General features: G+C 36.3%; 1 long non-coding RNA gene across 1 annotated transcript in view; it reads left to right on the top strand.

Annotated features, from left to right (window-relative positions):
* The window catches only part of LOC143164713 (uncharacterized), a 159,875-nt gene that overhangs the window by 43,450 nt on the left and 97,328 nt on the right, over positions 1-19,097 (top strand). Inside the window, exons 3-6 of the long non-coding RNA XR_012996114.1 lie at positions 9,617-9,677; positions 13,231-13,359; positions 15,250-15,315; positions 16,252-16,348. This is a non-coding gene — a long non-coding RNA (uncharacterized LOC143164713). The remainder of the gene's footprint in view (positions 1-9,616; positions 9,678-13,230; positions 13,360-15,249; positions 15,316-16,251; positions 16,349-19,097) is intronic.

Consider the following 19,097-nt stretch of genomic DNA (forward strand, 5'->3'; position numbering starts at 1 on the left):
GGAACTCATTACCTGAATTGCTGAAATTCTGAAGGATGGATGTTCCCCCAAAATGGGAACAAACCTACAACAAGGAATTTTTGCCTGTTTTCCAAGTGTGTTAATTTTCCACCCTTTAGATGGAGAAAAAATCTTAGTGATTTTGAGGTTGGTTTGTTTGTTTTTTCTTCGGAAAAGCCATAGAGATGGAAAAGAAAGTAGGCTATAACTAGCATCATATAAAGCAGGATGGTTATCATTTTTCAAAGTATCAAGATAATGAAATACTTCTTTGGGAACAAGTGTACCAGCACTGGCAAAACATGTACTTGTTAACACCATGGAAGGTCACCATGATCTTGTTACTGCTGAGTTGTGGTATTATTTTAATTGGGCTTTGCCCACTGATCTGCATGCTCAATTTGCAAAAGATGCCAGAGAACATGTGGCTTTGATATTAAAACAAACTCCCTACACAGCATAATTAAAGCTGGGGTTAATGCCAGTGTAGACACAGAATTTTCTAACAGCTCGTGGACAAACGCAGTCGGACACTTGACACTGAATATTTGCAATCAATAATTCTTAAGCTTAAAGTACATAGCGAAAAATTAAAAGAGTAGGCATGTGTGATTTGGACAAACTGGGTCATGGAGCAAAATGACATAAAAGTACAAAACTGAGGCATTCAGAAGGTGAATTATTTGTGCTCTGTATTTTCTCCTATTTTTTGTCTCTGTCCCATATAAAGTGAGTGATGTGCAGAACTGACATACAAGAAGAAAAATGTTTGCCTTTACTTTGGACTCATCTTTTGGAAACTGAATAGCAACCCCACCTTCACTTCTCCATATCCACATCAGCCCAGGCTGTAGAGAATTCCTTCCTGTGTGGGCCTTTCCTTTCTCTGTTGCACAATGAAATTTCTGTATTGTGCTCCTGTTTTCCTGGTTTTTGGGTCATGTTGAGTTATTTCAGAAGTAGATGTTAAGCAGGTGTTTTGTAGAGCTTGTAGGAACATTTCAGGTAAAAAGTTTGTTTATGAATCTAATATTTGTAACATTAAGGGCAAGACTCTTTGCATGACATCTCCGGGCAATTATTTTATATTTCTATCGTTGGTTTTAACAATTCTGTAAACAGAACTGTAAAAAAAAAAAAAAAAAAAAAAAAGTGTTTTTTTTTTTTACAGATTTTGTCTTTTTGGGTTTTTTTTCTTAAATCTTTTGCAAGTTGGCAATAAATAATAATGTTTTACTTCCCAGCCTTTCTGACTTTATCTTCCATGTCAGCTTTACAGCATTAGCCATGTTACTGCAGTTGAGCCATTCTCTAATTTATTTTTGAGCATTCTGTAGACTGCAGAAATAGATCCTTTAATAGTAATAGCACCCATGTACGTATATGTAAAGGGCTAAAAGTCAATTTTTTTTCCTGATGCATTTTCGTATACATTTAAACCAAATGTTATACTCTGAATTGAAGGTGCCTTAAGAGGAAAAAAATTATTGAACATTCATCAGTTCCGTTTCTTGTTTCTTTGTTTCCTACAGTTTTCCCTTGTTAGTGTGGGAGGTAGCTTTTGGTTATCTGTGTAATTAATGAATAGATGATGTCAAGTCATCTCCTGAGCTGAGACACTCAAAGAGATACAAATGGAGGACTTCTTAGTAATAGGAATTTCTTAAATTAAATGGCCACTGTTTATAAGTAGAGATAGAAGTGCAGATGAGTATATAGAAGATGAGGAGTTCTTTGCTAGGCAATAACTACAAATAATGAGATAACGCTATCTGACTTGGCTTAAAGGATTACTATGTTAATCTATGTCCCTCTGAGATATGATTTTTAAGTCTCCTAAGGTAAGCAGTGTTATATCTGATATGGAAACTTTGCAAGAATACCAGTGGTCTTCAGAAAAAAAATACTACAGTCAGGAAATAGCATGTTCTCAGTTACAAGGTGTAAAGAGTAAAAGCTCTGGTGCTCTTGGTAGCTGGAAGAAGCAGAAGATCAAATGTACGTGCAAGGGAAGGTAATGCATTGGTTCACTCTTCAAGAGCCTCTATCAGGTTTGTAAGCAGTGCTACGTGCCTACAGATATTCTAGCAGGGGATACTGGCAGTCTGCAAATCCACAAGCAGAGTGTGACTGAGATTTAAACGGAAATGTAGAGCATTCTCTTTTAAAAAAACTCATGTTAGGTGAAAAGTATGAACATATCAAATATTTTAACTGTTAAAACCTCTAGGGAGTTGATGTTCATAGACAGGTCTTTTATGTATCAATGAGATTCAGACAGAGGAAAACCAGAATAGACAGGTTTAGCTTGGAGACTTGAAAATAATTATATTCCGACCAACCTCAAGAAGGAACATACAAAGTATATTAACAATGGATCATGACATAGATTCTGGCATTTAGATGTAACTGTTCATGTAAATTACCAGAAGCAGGTTTTGTGAGCCTGTACATTTTGTATAGTCATTCACAGCTCATTAAACCTTCACCAGTGCTGTCATTCACTAAATACAAAGGTAGCATGAGAACAGCATAATTAAAGTGGTTAAGTCAGACTGCTGTAGCTAAATTTCGAAACAGTAACTGCTCTACCTGCAACTCATTGCGGTTTTGAGGAGTAAGGGTTAGAGCAGATAACGAGCAAGATGCATCCTAGTGGACCCCAGAAACTTTGGCCTTTTATTGAACTGGTAGACCTTCCCTACGTTTAAATCTTTGATTCTAGTTACTGAAACAAGCTGTGGTCCTGCTGTCCTGCTAATCCTTAGATTAATATCATAAGCATAGTATCATAATATTATGATTTTTTGGGGGTGGGATGATCATTTGGCAATAAAGTTAAAAGCAAGTGAGTATAGGTGGACTACTTGGTGATATAATAGTTGTGTGGGCCTGTCCTCAAAACCAGTGTTGAATTTATATTAAGCAACAATTTTACTTAGATATCAGCTTAGATGTCAGAACAAGCAACTAATATTTAGGTAATTTATTTAGTATCAAAATCTTAATTAACAGAGAAAATGCCTTTATGTATGTGATTGACTGCTCCCGTCTACATTGCTTCTCAGCTGCTGACGGGTTTGCTCTGGAGTGCCTCACACATTCAATACGTATACTCTTCTGTTTCCTTGACCTAAATGAGCTTCAGCACTCATGATTTCTTCGTTTGTATCCCTGCCACACTTCCTTGGGAACAAGAATGAATGACAGGACATTGATCCCTAGACTAGAACTGACCATAGTTCCACATGCTGTAACTCAGAAGCTTTAGATTGGTATTAGCACGGCACCTTCCAAACTAAGAGCTTGAGCTTAGTGTCACACTGACAAAACTACATCTATTCTTGACCTGAGAGGAGTCTAACCCAGCTAACTTAGGAATTTTTGGCCTGAATTCTTTTGCGCCTCTCTGACAGAAAATACAGATATCACAAATGTAGTGAAACCCGCAGAGCAGCTGTCTGTATTGACTTACCCAAGGTTGCCTCAGCCTCAGCACTCTGAGCACACTATTTCCTATAGTCCTTCACCTAACAAACAGTCTTGATTTGCAATTCATTTTTCAACTAAAAGCAGATGTGCAATTTAACTTAGCCAAGGTTTCTGAACATCAAAGCTGTAATAAAGAGAGAAATGTACCCAGGCACCAAAAGCTAGTCACTAAACTCTGATAAATATAATAGGAACAACTACGCTGTCAAGTAATCTATCTCCTGTTCAGTCCTATTTCCTGGTCCCCGACCATCTGTGTTGCATAAATATTGATTCACTGATGATCCCTCTTTTGGTTTGAACTAACTAGTTCTCTCTCTAAGCTCTCTCAAGCACAGGTGTGGTTCTGGGAATCACTTGCTGCAGGGACTTCTCCCATTGAGCAGTGTGGAGGAGACTGATCCAGGTTTGGTTATCCCTTCCCTTGGACACCACTGTGGCAAGCTTCACACACTCAGGCACCTCACGTGCTCCAAAGCTATACCCCAAGCTGCAGAAAGCATACCTGTTGTTTCAGGCCATAGATACCGTTATTCAGGTGGGCTGCAACACAGTCCTCACATCCTATCAACACTCATTTAAAAAAAAAAAAATCCCCCACATGAAAGAATGGGACACCATGATGTGAAGCTCAGAGGAACCCAGGGCCACTCTGCACAAGTTGGCTGCAATCTGCGGTTCATTCCCTCGATAGGGACATAATTAGCATTGCAGATGTAACCATAGTTTTTTACTTACAAGGTTCAGACTAAAAATACTCTTTCTATATGTAGTTACTAACTGTGACCATTCTTTGGTCACAGATAAAGTCATGAAGAAGACAGGGGTTTTCATTTTCTTTGGAAAACGTGTGTCTCTTTCTTAGCTTTCTTCCAGTGACCTCCTCTTACTCTACTTGCAGTAGGTTCGGTGTATGACCGATGTGCAGTGAGGTGTCTCCAGGGTGCTTTTATCTTCCAGGTGCTGACTTTCCTTGATTTTGCACACCATGTTTAGAGGTACCTATCTAATTTAAGCACCTAAATTTGCAGTTTCACTGTCTGCTTAATTTGATCTAAGATAATGCTGCCTTTTGAAAGGAGAGTTTTGTTCTCCCTTCTGGCATCAGCTCTAATGCTCCCACAGCCGTAGAATAATCTGGAGCAGCTTGACAGAAAACTAACAATGCCAAATAAAAAGATTTGGCACCATGAATATTTGAGCTCAATGGCCACACCAGCACCAGAGCCAGCACAAGAGAAAGGGTGGGAGCGTGCAGCAGGGGTAGCTGTGCCAAATGCAAGGTCACACCTTTCATTGGCAGCCCGTGGTATGATCAGCTTAAGCTGATTGTGCAGCCACGGGGTCAGGCTCTCGAAAATAGGAGTTAGGTGCTTTTGAAAAAGAAATCCTTATCCCTAATGTATTCCACATCTATTGTGTATTCCTTAGCTCTGCATATGTTATTTGGGATACATGTATCCCAAAATACTGCATCATGTTTGTAACCAGCATTTTTAAAAGTGTTTTCAGTGCTTGAACAAAATAGGGCAGAATAGAGTGGTGTTGCTCTGTGCTTTAGTTCTGCGTTTTAGTGTTAACGATAAATCCTTTTTTCCTAGCTCAAAGCATGTTTTTATACGCGAGAATGTTCTTGTTTTTCATTGCTACTCAATACAGTCTATTGTTTGTATATTAATGTAATTATTGCTAATTATGTAATTACTGTAAATACATGTAATTAGTGATTCTAATTTGTAATTATAGCATTTTGATGTTTATTTGTGTAAAAGTCCTTACAAAACTTAGTAAGGGGAAGAAAAATTGGTCATGTACAACAGGTAATTTAAAAAATTTGTAAGACAGAAATTACACAATTTTTTTGCCAACTACCAAGAGGAAATTAGTTTTCATTATTTACTAATCTGGTACACATTTTTATTTTTTATAAAAGGTAATAATTACATTACAGAAGCCTAAAACTAATTTTCTATCCTCTTGCGTTATAGCTTAAATGAGTTAGCAAAATATTAGATTAGTAGTGTAGGTGCCAAATTTAACCTGTAATTACAGTAGCCACTTGAAGTGAAATTACAGCACAAAAATTCTAACCAAAAAAGGTAAAAAATATTTTTGCAAAACCCCTTTCCCCCCATCCCAATATACAAAGTAGATTACTTACAGGGAACTGGCTATTGCTTTCAATGCAGACATAAAGCTTCTGCTTGGGAGAGTGTAATTACCCAGTGGAGAAAAAAGTCAGATGGAAATTAGCTTCTTACCATCTGCGTATCACAAAATACTTTGCTTATTACCATCTTCTCAGTTCTCCTCCTTCCCCGTCCATGGAAACTAGAGGAATTCCTGCAGTCTTAGAACTCTGCTTGGGTCTCTTTAAGTGGAGATCAATAGCTATGAGTTTCAGTCCAATTTATAGCTGTTGGTTGCTGATATTTGTAGCTTCCTATTTTGTAAGCGAGAATCTATCTCGCTGCTATGCAAATTATTTGCGTTTTTGATTTGGTAACCAAACTGAAAGTTAAAGAAACCAAATCAAATCTGTTCTAACTGTACTTTCCATTTCAAAACAAAATGGACCTCTCCCTCTAGTCATCTTTTGTGTCATGAATGTTTTACACAAGATAAACTGGGATCTTTTACATCTTTTGCTTTTAATTATTTGGAATAAAAGAGAAGAAATAATGAGCTAGATGTGCACCTGTAAATTCATGATGATGGTGATGCTTCCTCCTAATATCCAAATGATAAGAGCACTAAATTAGGATAGGGCAGACCCAAGTACAGATTTCAAATATTACTCTAACCTGTTAGGCTTTAAAAGAGAGTATTCTCAACTCCTCATGTTGAAGCTGTTTTATTTTGCGTATTTACATCTCCAGAGAGAGGAAACAAGCTCTGGCTGTAGCTGATGATCAGGGCACTCTCCAAAGTACAGAGCATTTCTGTGTTTGCAGTGCAGTGTTGATTTGTGTTGATTTTTTTCCCAGTTTCTTGAAAGTCTTCCATTTTCTGTCCAGCTTTTTTTCCATGAAAGGTGTAACTGCTTCAGGAGAGTTAGTTGTGAAAAGTATTTCCTTTTTGTTGGAATCAAATATTTTTTTCTGAAAGCAGATGTTTTTCACATAGAGTTTCCATTTTCTGTTTCAAAATTGTTCAAGGGTCAGTTTTTCTAAGCCTTAGTATTAGAAAATTAGAAAAATATATGTTTACCCAAAATACTTCTAACCTCAGAATAGATTTTGGTTTTGTAGTGGTTCCCAGTGTTAATGAAATAGGGCAGATATTTATGCTAATATTTAATATATGTTATACTAAAGATATACATAGTCTAATTGGACATTGGGATATTAGTTATACATATATGTCTAATACATGTTTTAGTATAATTTTTTATTATAACTATTTGTTGAAATGGTAGTTTAAATAACCTGAAAAAAATGCTTTTTATCTTGAATCCAGTTCACATACCTGCAGTATCTTTATAAGATACTATATAGCTGCACATTAACATGTATTATCACTTTTAGGTAGATAATTAGGTACTGAGTCTCACTGTAGATTCCCATCTGGTAATCTATACGTTTCTATTGTCCTTTACATAAGAATTTCTTCAGATTGTAGAGAAAAAGTGTTCCTTAGGTATAAACATAGTGTTATTCGGGGGAATCTTTTCAAGTTGGAATTCACAAGAATGAAACTGTATGTTAAATGTACTTAAGTTTGTGTTTTAGAAATTATAATTTCAAGTTGAAATAGCAAATTTGGAAAAGAACTATCCTCATAAATAAAGGACGAGGTTTTTCCTCTCCTTATTACTTTGCATTCAGCAGATACAAAATCATATCCATACCTATGTACATATGTCTCACCTCCAATTCTCACCAACTCAACTGTGATTTGAACTTAACCATTGATTCCAGAGTACTTTTATTCTCATATTTTTTTTCTCAGGAATCTTTGCAAAACAAGGCTTTATGTAGTTTCAGAACCCTCTAAAGATACTTTAAAGAAAATCCTTAATGCTAGAGCAAAATATTTATTTTCCTGTTGCAGGCTAAAGTTCAGATTTGTTTTTATTATTAGATTGTCTTGGAATAAACCATGTCTGTGCATTATTGGCAGTTATTTTGCCTGATCTGTTTTATTTTAGAATAATAGTTAAATGATTGTGTTAAAACATACTATTCTACATTTCTAAAATTCTGTTTGCATCTATTTGCATCAATTCAATATGTCCACTTCAGGCCATAAAAATACAAGAGTAAATAAAGGCATTTGGGGGGAACATGATCTTACAGATGACACCAAGAGGTTAGAGCAGCATATACGCCTGGAGAAGTGGAAAATACTATGTAACTGCATATTCCAATTGAGATACAGCCCTTATAATGAAGTTTTAACATGCAATGTAGTTAAATGGAAATATCTGTATATGAAAAAGGATCTTTCTCTTAAAAAGCAATCTTTTGTTTACTATTATGCTATGAATACCTAAAGTATACATGGATTCCAGAAGAGGCTCGAAAGTTTCATGCAGGGAAAGTTTATTCAGGTTTGCCAGATAGATAAAAGCCTCAGGAAGTCAGGAAACCTTTTAGCTTCAAACTGATGGATGATGGGAGCATTTCCATGCAAGTACCACTCTAAACCTGTCCTATTCCTAATTTTTTCCTTAAGAGTCCACATAGAGACAGACAGGTCATTGCCATTGAAGGTTCTTTGATCGCATCCATTTGAGCTTCTCTTAATGTTTTCTAAGGTGCCGTATTTCAGACTGAAAAGTTGAGGTTTATCAATGGTGTTTCTAGGTCTTGACACATGAAGCCTATAATAATCTGCTTTCTGGAGTGAGCCATAATTTGTCATTTGCTCCCTACCTAATGTAGAAGTGTTTTTAATACAATGATAAATTCCATAAGTGCATCTGTTTGTGACTTCTAATGATACAGTGCACAGTAGCATATTCATGGTTTAGTGGATCATAAGCCTGAAGTGTATACTCTGTTTTTTGAGACTTGGCTTTTAAATGATATCCCTGGTCTTTAGTTTGGAGCAGAATATGCCTTCTGGAATATATGTGAAATTTCTTATTACCCACACAAAGCTTAAAAACCCCCAACCTCATAAACTTCATTAAATGATGCCTGGAAGCAATGAGTTCCATGTGTTAATTATGTATTATATTAAAAAAAAAATTGGTCTGTTTTAATAATTACTTCCCAGTTTTCATTAACTCTCAGATCATTTATGATGAGATCGTCCATTTTGATTCATGTCATTCATTATCTCATATACCTCTGTCATATCTTTTCTTAAATCAATACATGTAACACGATCTTTTATAACTTCTTGTTGAAGAACTATGTCATTAGCTTAATCGATTAATTTAAAGGTTAGTATTTTTTAAAAAGTGCTATAAAATACATGGTTTGAACCAAAGCAGCACTGGGGTAGTAAGCATGGACGTGATTTCTAAATTCTTAGCATCTCAGTTTCATGATTTGACCAATATGGTGGAATATATAATATCTCTAAATACCATAGACCGATCAAATGGCCTTATAATATACTCTCGGTAGATTTTTATAACAAAGGAGTGGACTTAAATTGAAGGTGCTGTTACGACATCTTCAGTCAATGTTTTTTAGGCAGATTGATAACACTGGTACTCTTGTTGAAGATCATACCGTAATCTAAATCTACATCAGCTGTTTGCAGTTTCCCTTCATGAAGTGAGAACCTGCTTGCACTCAGCTCCATGCAAACGTCAGTTTGGAACGGGTCAAATGCCAGTGTTTATAATGCCAAGAATAAATATAATGAATATGAAAAGAGTGAACGTCTTTTTCTAGTGAGAAGTGATCGCTCAAGTGACATAATGACCTCCAGCCTATTTAAAACTATCTACTAGAAGCTGGCTGCTGAGGATTCTGGCTTTAAACTAGCATAATACATAGTAATGTTCCTAAGAGCTAGTGTAAATGCAATTTTTCACTGCTGTAACAGTTACAAATATAATGTTTTACCCTCTGATGTGAATGGAAAAAAGCTTTTGTGCAGGAAAAAGGTGTGGATTAGTATCCAACTTAAAGAATTTATATAACTTATCTTATCCTATCCTTAGGTCCTAGAAAATGTGCAGGAGTACATTGAGAAACAACTATCATCACTGAATCTATATACAGGTGAGAGATCATATGAATATGGTACTCTAATATAGTAAGGCTAAATCAGAATATTGTCTAGGTTATTGTTATGAAATGTGAAATCAGGTATCAGATTTTGTTGTTTATTTTTAAAATATAAAACTTCTTTGGGTTTTGCAAAAGCTTTAATGGTAGATTTGCAAAAGTTATAGATAAATATCATGGCTGATTATTTCTTTTTCAGCAAAGATTGGTTATTATACAATATGTCTCACTCCTTATCTGGGAAATTAAGCTTTGATTTAATCCTACAGGTGACCTTAAATCTTGATGCATATGCTACTAATGGCATAGTTTCATATTTTCCATTATTTGGAATAGAACCCCCAAACCCAATGCCATCCCCAAACAAAGGGAACAAATGTGATTATGTATTAGAGTTCTTGCTAAACAGGCACCTAACCAACGGGTCTGAATTCACAAATTTTATGAAAGGAACATGGATGATGGAAATCCTCTTGATAGATTCAACTTTGAAATGTTATCTAGAAACATGTCCTGTGCCCTTGTTAAACCTGTGAGTTGTTCAATATTCTGTCATGCTGCTAAATTTTCAATAGCTCACCAAACCTTAAAGTACCAGAAAATTTAGAAAGCTATACATAAAGTTCCTGTAAACATATGGTCCATTCTAAAATTTCAGTTTTAAAGAAGATAAAGCATTATTTGTAGGCTAACTCTGTCACTGATCAATGACTTGTACAAGGCAAATAACTTCACTAGGGTGCTCTAGAGCGGCCCTAGGATACTGCTTTAAAGCAGCAGAGACCCTTTTGCTCATTTGTCTGCCCACACCATCCTGCTATGTTTGTGCTCCTTCTGAGACCTGAATGAGTGCAGCATTACAAGCACAGGGCCTGTATAAAAATCTCATTCTGAGTTGTATAATAAAGACTACTTGCAAGTCAAATGCTTTTAACAATTCACTGGAGCCAGTGAATAATTTCCTGCTCTTACCCAGAATATTATCTCCAGTACAGTTGTTGCTATGCAGTAAGTTCTATTTAGCATAAAAAGATACTCAATATTTCCTTACACATTCAAATGAGACAAAAGAAAGAGATGTTTTCATGTTATAAAAGTGACAAGAAAAGGGGACGGTGATTTGTTCCATCTCCAAAATACGGGTAGGACATTATTTGGCATGGCAGAACACGTACTCTGCTGACAGACTGAGCCAGTCATATACAAATCAGCTGCGGTCACCAAGTGCGTCGCACTGGTGATTGCTTCAGGAGCAGTTGCTCTTATGGCCAGTTTTGAAACCACCCTTTAATGTGCTCGTGAAGCTACAAGATTGAGTGACATAATACAGCTGCTGTTGTGGGGTTTGTTTTATTATGCCATACTGGGATATATGCTTCTGTATAGATTCTTGGCTAGAAAAGGGTTACTCTTAATATCTGGATTTTGTGCATAGAAATAGAATTATTTCTTTGTTAACAAAATTTGTGTAGTGCTATGCATTTACATAACAGTTTACAAACATTGACATGCTTCCTGCCCTGAAGAAATGAAGGAAGGAAAATAACTTTTTTTTTTTTCCTGATATTTTTTTAAAGTGGGTCAGTGCCTAAGGTGCACTACTTACAGAACAGCCATTGGGTAGAGAGTTGATGTATTATTTTGTAAAAATCTTAGTATCTCACATTTCTTATCTACCATCAATATATTGCAATTGTTTCAGGGTGAATGGCAAGTCAAAAATAGTTTTCTTGAACATTTTGCCTTCATCCAGTTTGCCCCTATCAGAATCTACTGTCACTTACAGTTTCCTTAACGGTTGTGTTTGTATTTCCTCTCTCTGTTACTATACTTAAAAAATACTCTGGAAATAATACATGTTTTTGAAAAAGATCAAAGCATATAATTTTGGACGGGAGTGTGATTGTAGCACAATATCAGAATATGGAGCATATTGTGTTAAAGGATTTGAAACTACCAAACGCAGCCAATATTCATGTGTGTTTAAGCCCAAAAGGACAAAATTTGCTATGAGTTACATTTTTACAAATATAAGGGATTCCTCTGCAATTAGCAGAACTACATTGTTGCAAATTAAGAGTAAATGGGAGAAGGATTTGTGAGGAAGTTCTTTCTGAGCTGCCAGACCAAACCCATAGAGCTTCGTTTTACCAGCTGCTTCAGCCAGGTTTTTGTGGACTGTACATGCGACACCCAAGATGTTAAAAAAGATGTAATTGCAATGAGGCAGGAAGTGCCTGCTATTTCAGTATGTTTGTAAAACTGTAACAACATTGTGTGACTAGACTGAAATCAAGCAAGGTAAGTAAGGCAGCTGCTAGGTATCCCTCAACCATGTGGAACCTACTTATCCATGGACAGCTAAGTCTTGAACTGAAGGGACTGATGCATATATACAGAGCCCGTTAATCGAGTAAGCATGAAAAATACAACCAAAGGTAAACAGAAGTGAAAAACAGGATCTAGTGAGGCATGTGTTAATCTTGCTGGAGATTATGCCTTCAGCAATAGCATATTACACGTTGCTCCTAAGATTGCTCTCAACCTACATATAAATGTGTTCAGAGAGTAATACAGTTACAACCTGGGAAAAAAGTCTGTTAACTTGAAAAGCTTATGAACTGAGACCTGTGATTGCTCTCAAATAGTCCAAGAGACTTAGTTTAATGGCATATTGGTAATTTATCAGAGAATATTTAATCCCACATCTTTCAGACCTAAGAACAGTCTGGTGGAGGGAAAAGGAAGGTCAAGTCCAGTCCCTGAAGAAAGCAAGAACTTCTGTTTTCCCCTGTTCTTCTTTGTGATGGCTGATGAACAAAGGTCATTCTTATAAACTAAATGTGCAATGTCCTTTGTGTGGTCAGCAGGGAAAACTGGAAGGAAGAGTTCAGTTTCCAGGAAAACACTGTCTCCTTGGCCACAGACTGATGAAATTGCAAGAGGCTGGAGACAATAAAGGGTGAATATGATACACCATTATATTTATGTACTAGGAGTGGTAAATGTCAGAGTTTGAAATGCTTAGTTGTTAGTGTGAAATTATGCAACTATTAAATGTGTTAATTTGCATATTTTTTCTCTCATATAAGCCCAGTTTTGAGCACTTCCTCATCTGTCCATTTACAGATAATGTGGGTTTTGATTACCCTTGAGTCTGAAGGGAGGGATAGTCCTCATAACATGTAAACTGCCTTATAAAATCTCCTCTTCCCGCACAAATATGTGAGAAAAAAAACCCCATTGCATTTGTAGGTATGAGCCATTGCTACCCAGGTGTCTGTGGAAGGCTGAACATCCACGTAACATGTCATACATAGCAGGGTAAAAGTAAGACTCTGCAGGTCAGGGTGGTATTTGGCAAGATGGAAAGACACCTAAATGCCACCACTTTCAGGTAAAAATGATAGCCTTCTGACAGCTTTTTGGATGTGGTATTACCGAGTACAATCAAATACCAGTAATACTACTTGGATTTTTTTGTCTTATGGATATGTAAGAAATATTTCAACTCTGTAACTATTATCATTATTTGTTCATCTCAAAGGACACACCTGCGTCACAGCTGAAGCGACTCCCAGACTAAGCCGAGGTGCTCCAAGCCTTGTGGAGCAGATGCCGAGATACCAGTCCACCTGCAGTATAGCTGTGCTCAGAGGGCAGAGTGCTCAAGCCAGTAAGTCCTAATAAACTCTGACTCTCTAAATGAGCTCATTTACAGTACTGCATGAATGGGATGCTCGCTGGCACATTGGCACAGCGCTGCACTGAGCCATGTCAATGTAAGAGTGCAGGGTAGCACCGTTCAGGGAACTCCACAGAATGCTTGCACTGTGCAGCTATGTCCAGCAACACTCGTAAGAAAAATTGTACTGATACTTTACAACATAAATAAAATAAACTGTCAGCTTTGGATAGTAGAAAGTCTGATTTTAGATAATATATGTTAAATTAGAGCAATCAGTAATGCAAAGAAAACAGAGGGAATGGAGGAAAGCATTAGGCCATCTGATATTTTTATGTTAGCTTCATGGCCTGAAAGTGTTTGACACAGACGGGAATGTGCATGCTCACCTCTGTGAAATAACCCAAATGCGTGTATTTAAACACATTACTTGTTGTTCATTGCTCTTCACGATAAGTAATTTAATCTGAAGGGGTGTTGTGGTTAGAATCACGCTTTGAAATAGGCCTTAAAAAAGTCAGTTTCTGCATGGACATGATTAATAGTGTCACTTACATTGTGTGGTAACAAGCATAGATTCTTTCCCGGCTTCAGGAAATACTGTAATACCTCAAAGTTTGATAGATAAAAGATACATATTCATTTTAGCTGAACTTAAATAAGGACTCTATTATGTCTGTCTTTAAAGTACAAAAGCACACATAACTGTACACAGAATCCTTGAAGACAGCTTTTGTCTAGTGTTTAAGAGTGTTAAAGCGTCTCATACTGAGACCACAACTTAAGAACTTGTACAAGTCAACAGCTGTGACCTCAGTCAAGCAGGCAACTGAGTTTTCAGATAGCAAGCTGTGCCTCATTCTTCTTTGGCCAGAGCTATGTATATTTAATTAGTGTCCTCTCACCTTCACGCTACGTGTTTTCCCACTTGACAGTTCCTGGCATCAAAAGAATGTCCTTGAGAAAAAGTCAGGCCTATTGACTCCTAAGCATATTATTTGACTTGCTGTTCAAGTAGTCTGAAGAAAGAGCTGGAAATAATGAAAGACACTGCAATGTGGAGCTGCCTTAACTGACAGTGTCAGGTGGGTCGAAGCTATTGAACAGTTCCTATTAAATTAGCTTACCTTCATCTCAGCTAGTTAAAGCTGGCATGCTGACAAATTAGTTGCTTTCTGTATATAAAAGAGGAGAGGCAGGATGAGATTCCTATTTTGTAGCTTAGTGACAGTAGATATGTCACATCACAAGGTCAATAACAATCTGTCCATGGAAGAAATGTAAATGTTTGGCTGATGTCAATACATTCTGGATTAGATTGTGAAATATTCATTCCTATAGCAGATGAGCTCATTTGCACTAATAAAGACCACTTTATTCCAACCCAGTTAATTACAATGCTTTATATTGTCTGTTTTAAAATCTGATTACAGCTTTTGTTTAGCTTTTCCAATATTAGCTCTTGTGCATTCTATATGCTATTTCTATCCAAAGAGTGTTAATAAAGAAAGTTAACGGACATGCTTGGAATGTGAAAAGGGTTAGGGTTTTATTTATTTATTTTTGCTCATCAGAACAGATGGATTTTACAGTTTTCTTTAGAGGGAGACTCTGAAACTGTCATAGGCTGTGTTTGAAATTCAAACAGAGAAAATGTTATTCAGGTTGGTTGGCTACTGTAGATGTAGATTATCTCGTATAGCTAAACTCAGATTTTAGGAATAAAACATGTTTAAGAAGGTTAAACTGCTTTTATTTTATCACACTGTTCTGCACATAATGAGTCTTCATAACTTTCATATGTTCTCAACTGTACGGTAAGTTTTGGGGATACTTTGTTGCCCCGCTTGACATATTCATTTCAAACTCCTTTATTGCTAGGTTTTGATCCTAAATTACTCGCTGCCGAAAAGACTGCACTTCTTCATCTTTTGGGAGTAATCTCTGGTAAGGACATCATGACCTGTGTTTAAGCACTTCTAAAGTACACTGCTAATTTACTGCAGAGCTACCTGGTAATGTTCTCAGTTAAGTCACTGTTTCTTACATACTAGAGTGAATATTTTAAATGTTTTGAAACTTATGTATTTTGAAATTTAATTACTGAAATCACCAATTCAAATGAATACATCATTTTTGGAGGGCTGGCAAGGTTTATTCTTTATAATTGTCTTTTGATATGACTGTTCAATGCTGTGAACAATTTCTGTCTCTTCCTCTTCATAATTTTTTTTTTAATTTTTTATGAAAATATTTCAGTGCTGTAATTATGTCCTGGAGTATAATATTGAACTCGCTTCTACTGTTTTCAGGTTGTCTGTAAATCTGTGAAGTTTCATTACCACTGAATTTAGTCTTGCCAAGTAATTTGGGCACAAACCAAGGCTCCAAGTGTACCACTTAACTTCTGGTCTGAAAAAGTGCAGTACGGCATAGGGCTTAGTCTAAGTAGAGGTGAGGACATTTACCACCTCAGTGGCTACCAAACCTAAAAGAAAGCTTTGAAATGTAACTTTTAAAGTTATAAAATTATTTTTTGACACATTTTGAGAATTTAACAGAATCACAGAATTTGAAGGTCATTTTCCCATAAGGAAGGTTATGCTAACTGTAAGTATACCTTGAAACGTGTACAGCCCTTTTTCGTTTGTTTTCCTTTATTTTTTTGTTCATTAACCTGATTTATATAACTTGACTCACATCTATTAAATGCTTCTCATAAGAAGTCTTAGTGTCTTTCATTTCCAGCAATGTGTAAGTGAAAGATTTGTGTTCAATTCTTTAAATAGTTTATAAGGTGAGGTATGATTCTTAATACTTTTTTGGCACCATGTTGATGTAGGCAACCTGAACTGTTTCCAGTGCATTTTACTTTTATTTCAGGGCCCTGATTCTGCCAGGAATCACACAAGGAGTTAACCTGGAGTTGATAATGATCATGTACATGCAAGCAAAGTCTCAGGTGCAAAGGTGCCCCGCGGTAAGTCACATTCTCTAGTTAACACCCTCATTTCTCCCATCACATGGCTTAGTGTACTGGTGTAACATCTGGCATGACCCTGTGCATATATTGTGCATCCTATTATGCTAGAGGACCATCTTATATATTATGGTTTAATGCATGGAATTGACGTGTCCGTGCATTTCTGTAAATTCAAGTTCCAAATATAGCCTCAGTGCCCGTTCTCCAGGAACTAAGCCAAGTAAACAGCACTCTTACCCATAGTGAAGGACTTCCAGGTAACTGTGAATAGGCTAATTAATGTGGAAGTGAAAAGTCTAAAGCTGCTCAGCAGTTCAGACCTTAAATATTGAGGAAATACTTCATTGGGCTGAAAATCAGATGATGTTTAATTTATTTCCTAGGATTCATTACTGAAAACCCTCCTTGTATGGTACATTTGCTCTCATGTAGGAATGATGTTTTATCAATATTTGTATCCATTTAACAATTATACATCTTTAGAAACTGAAAAGGCAGTCATATTGCATCAACATCGTACTGGGAAAACACATGATTCTCATTATAAATAAATTATCTGGAGTGATAAGAAAGCTGGTGTTATATGAACCAACCTATCAGCTTGATGCCTTGGTGTATACCTGGAGGCAGAAAAGAAATAAAGTAACTGCTATTCCATGCTTCAGATTCTGACGAACATATAATAGAATATGGAAATACAAAGATATTAAAATTATAAATTTTTCATCTGGCATGCTCAGCAAGCTTGTTCTTTTTGCCTTATCCCATCTTTCAAGCCTATGAGTCTCTTTACTGAGGTTAGCAAGCTGTCTTAATATTTTAAATCAGCAATAGCTGGAATGAGCACACATAAATTATCCACAGGTAGTGGGGTCTCTAAATGAATAAGCTCTCAGAAGATATTCAGAATACTTGTGTCTTCTAACTTTCAGTTCTTGATGTCCTATTTGTAGCTGTCTACCTATTTGTATCAGAAAATATGGAGGACATTTTGGCAAATGCAGTGGAAATTTTTAGCTTCTGGAATTAGCTATAGAAGCTGATTTTAATCTGTGCCTGAGAGAAATCTATTATTGGCAAGTAATTTTAATCAGAAATGATATGACATCTGCTACAGAGGTATAAAAGTACATAAATATTTTTGTATTCTCAGTGGAAAAATAAACATTCCTGGAATATCTAGTCTGTATTTTTACTTCTAAAACATCTCCCTACTTTTAGCAACAGTTATTATTGGCAGATACCACCTAATCTTTGTGGCACTCCCTTGAATCCGATTGACTGCACAATCAGGCCCTAAGGTATCTAAAATAACATAACAACCTACACGAATATCACTTTTATTGTCTGAAAAAGTGTTCATTCTATTGACGTTGGCAAGGAGTTGATTCTTTTTCATGGTGTTTCATGTATTGTTTTATACTGAATCTCGGCTTTAGACTTGTCTCTAGAGGGGAAATACAGAAGCATATGGAAAGAAGCATAGAACAAATTACATACTTCCCAGTTGAGAAAATATTGTTTCATTTGAGTGTGTGTTGAAAAGAATGCAGTTTCTTGAACTCTAGCTGCTTCTCAAAAGCTATTTGGTGGATTTGGTTCATTATTCCCAGCAAAATAATGTAGATTTTTGTCTGTGATGTGGATTTTCTTGTCCTTTCCTTTCATGCTTCATACTTTGTGATATCTTTCTCCTCCTGTGAAAAAGTAAGCAGAAAGAACTAAAAAAGAGGAGACATTTTGTATGCCATCAGGAAAATGACTACTGTGTTCTTTTTAGAATGTTTTATTTGGGGTTTTTTTTGAGAGTTTCATGTAGAAATAGAAGTATCAAAGTGACATGAAAGCCATGTACAGAAGATTTTCTTGTGCTTCTGTTTGCAGTATAGCTAGGTAAAGTGAGAATATGGTGCTATAATGTTTTAATTGAAAAGAATCTGAATTATTGTGTTATGGAAAGATATTTCTAGCTTAGGTCAGTCTGAAATTCCCTGTTGTGGAGCATAAAAGGAAACCTCAAAGTAAGTTTACTACTCAGCACAACATTTGATCACATGATAATTGATTTTGGTTTGTCATAGCTATTTCTATACTATTTGAAAAGTCTTAAGTTATTAATATTTTATGATTTTTAAAATAATATTTATCTAAAAAATACTAGTGCCAAGCTCTGTGAAGTTTCACTGGAAACAAATAAAGCTGCGTACCTAATTACCTTAAGTTAAGCAGCTAATGTGCTGACTACTTGCCTCAGCTCAAAATGAAATGGCACGTAGTTCAAAGGAGAGAATAAGGACTCTGCTTACTCTATAGTCTATAATGAAGTTGGTCTGAAATCATACAGTATCTCTTGAGGGAATCAGTTGGTAAAGGTAGGGCGGCAGGGATAGGAGACTGTCATATGAGTGACAGTTACGGTATGACCAGCAGTGGCTGGTAAAATAGATTCCAGTATGACATCCTATTTCTGTTGACAGAAGGTATATTGCAGTCGTGTTGTGTGATAGAGGATATGCTGGCCAGAAAGCATTGGTTATCCCCATCTGTTTTCAGAATGTTTCGTGAGATCTCTAGCAATGAACCCAAATCTATAACATCTCATCCAAAGAATAGCACATAATAGATTGCAGTGTTAGTTTTGGCTAGGTCCCAAAAGCCTGGTGTAGAGGACAGAACCACCACCTTCTGGCCCAGGAATGAGGGCTGCCAAAGGTTGTCTTCATTGCCCCGTCGTAAAGTCACAGTT

This window comes from Aptenodytes patagonicus, chromosome 9 (genome assembly GCF_965638725.1).
Source record: "Aptenodytes patagonicus chromosome 9, bAptPat1.pri.cur, whole genome shotgun sequence".
Taxonomy (NCBI): domain Eukaryota; kingdom Metazoa; phylum Chordata; class Aves; order Sphenisciformes; family Spheniscidae; genus Aptenodytes; species Aptenodytes patagonicus.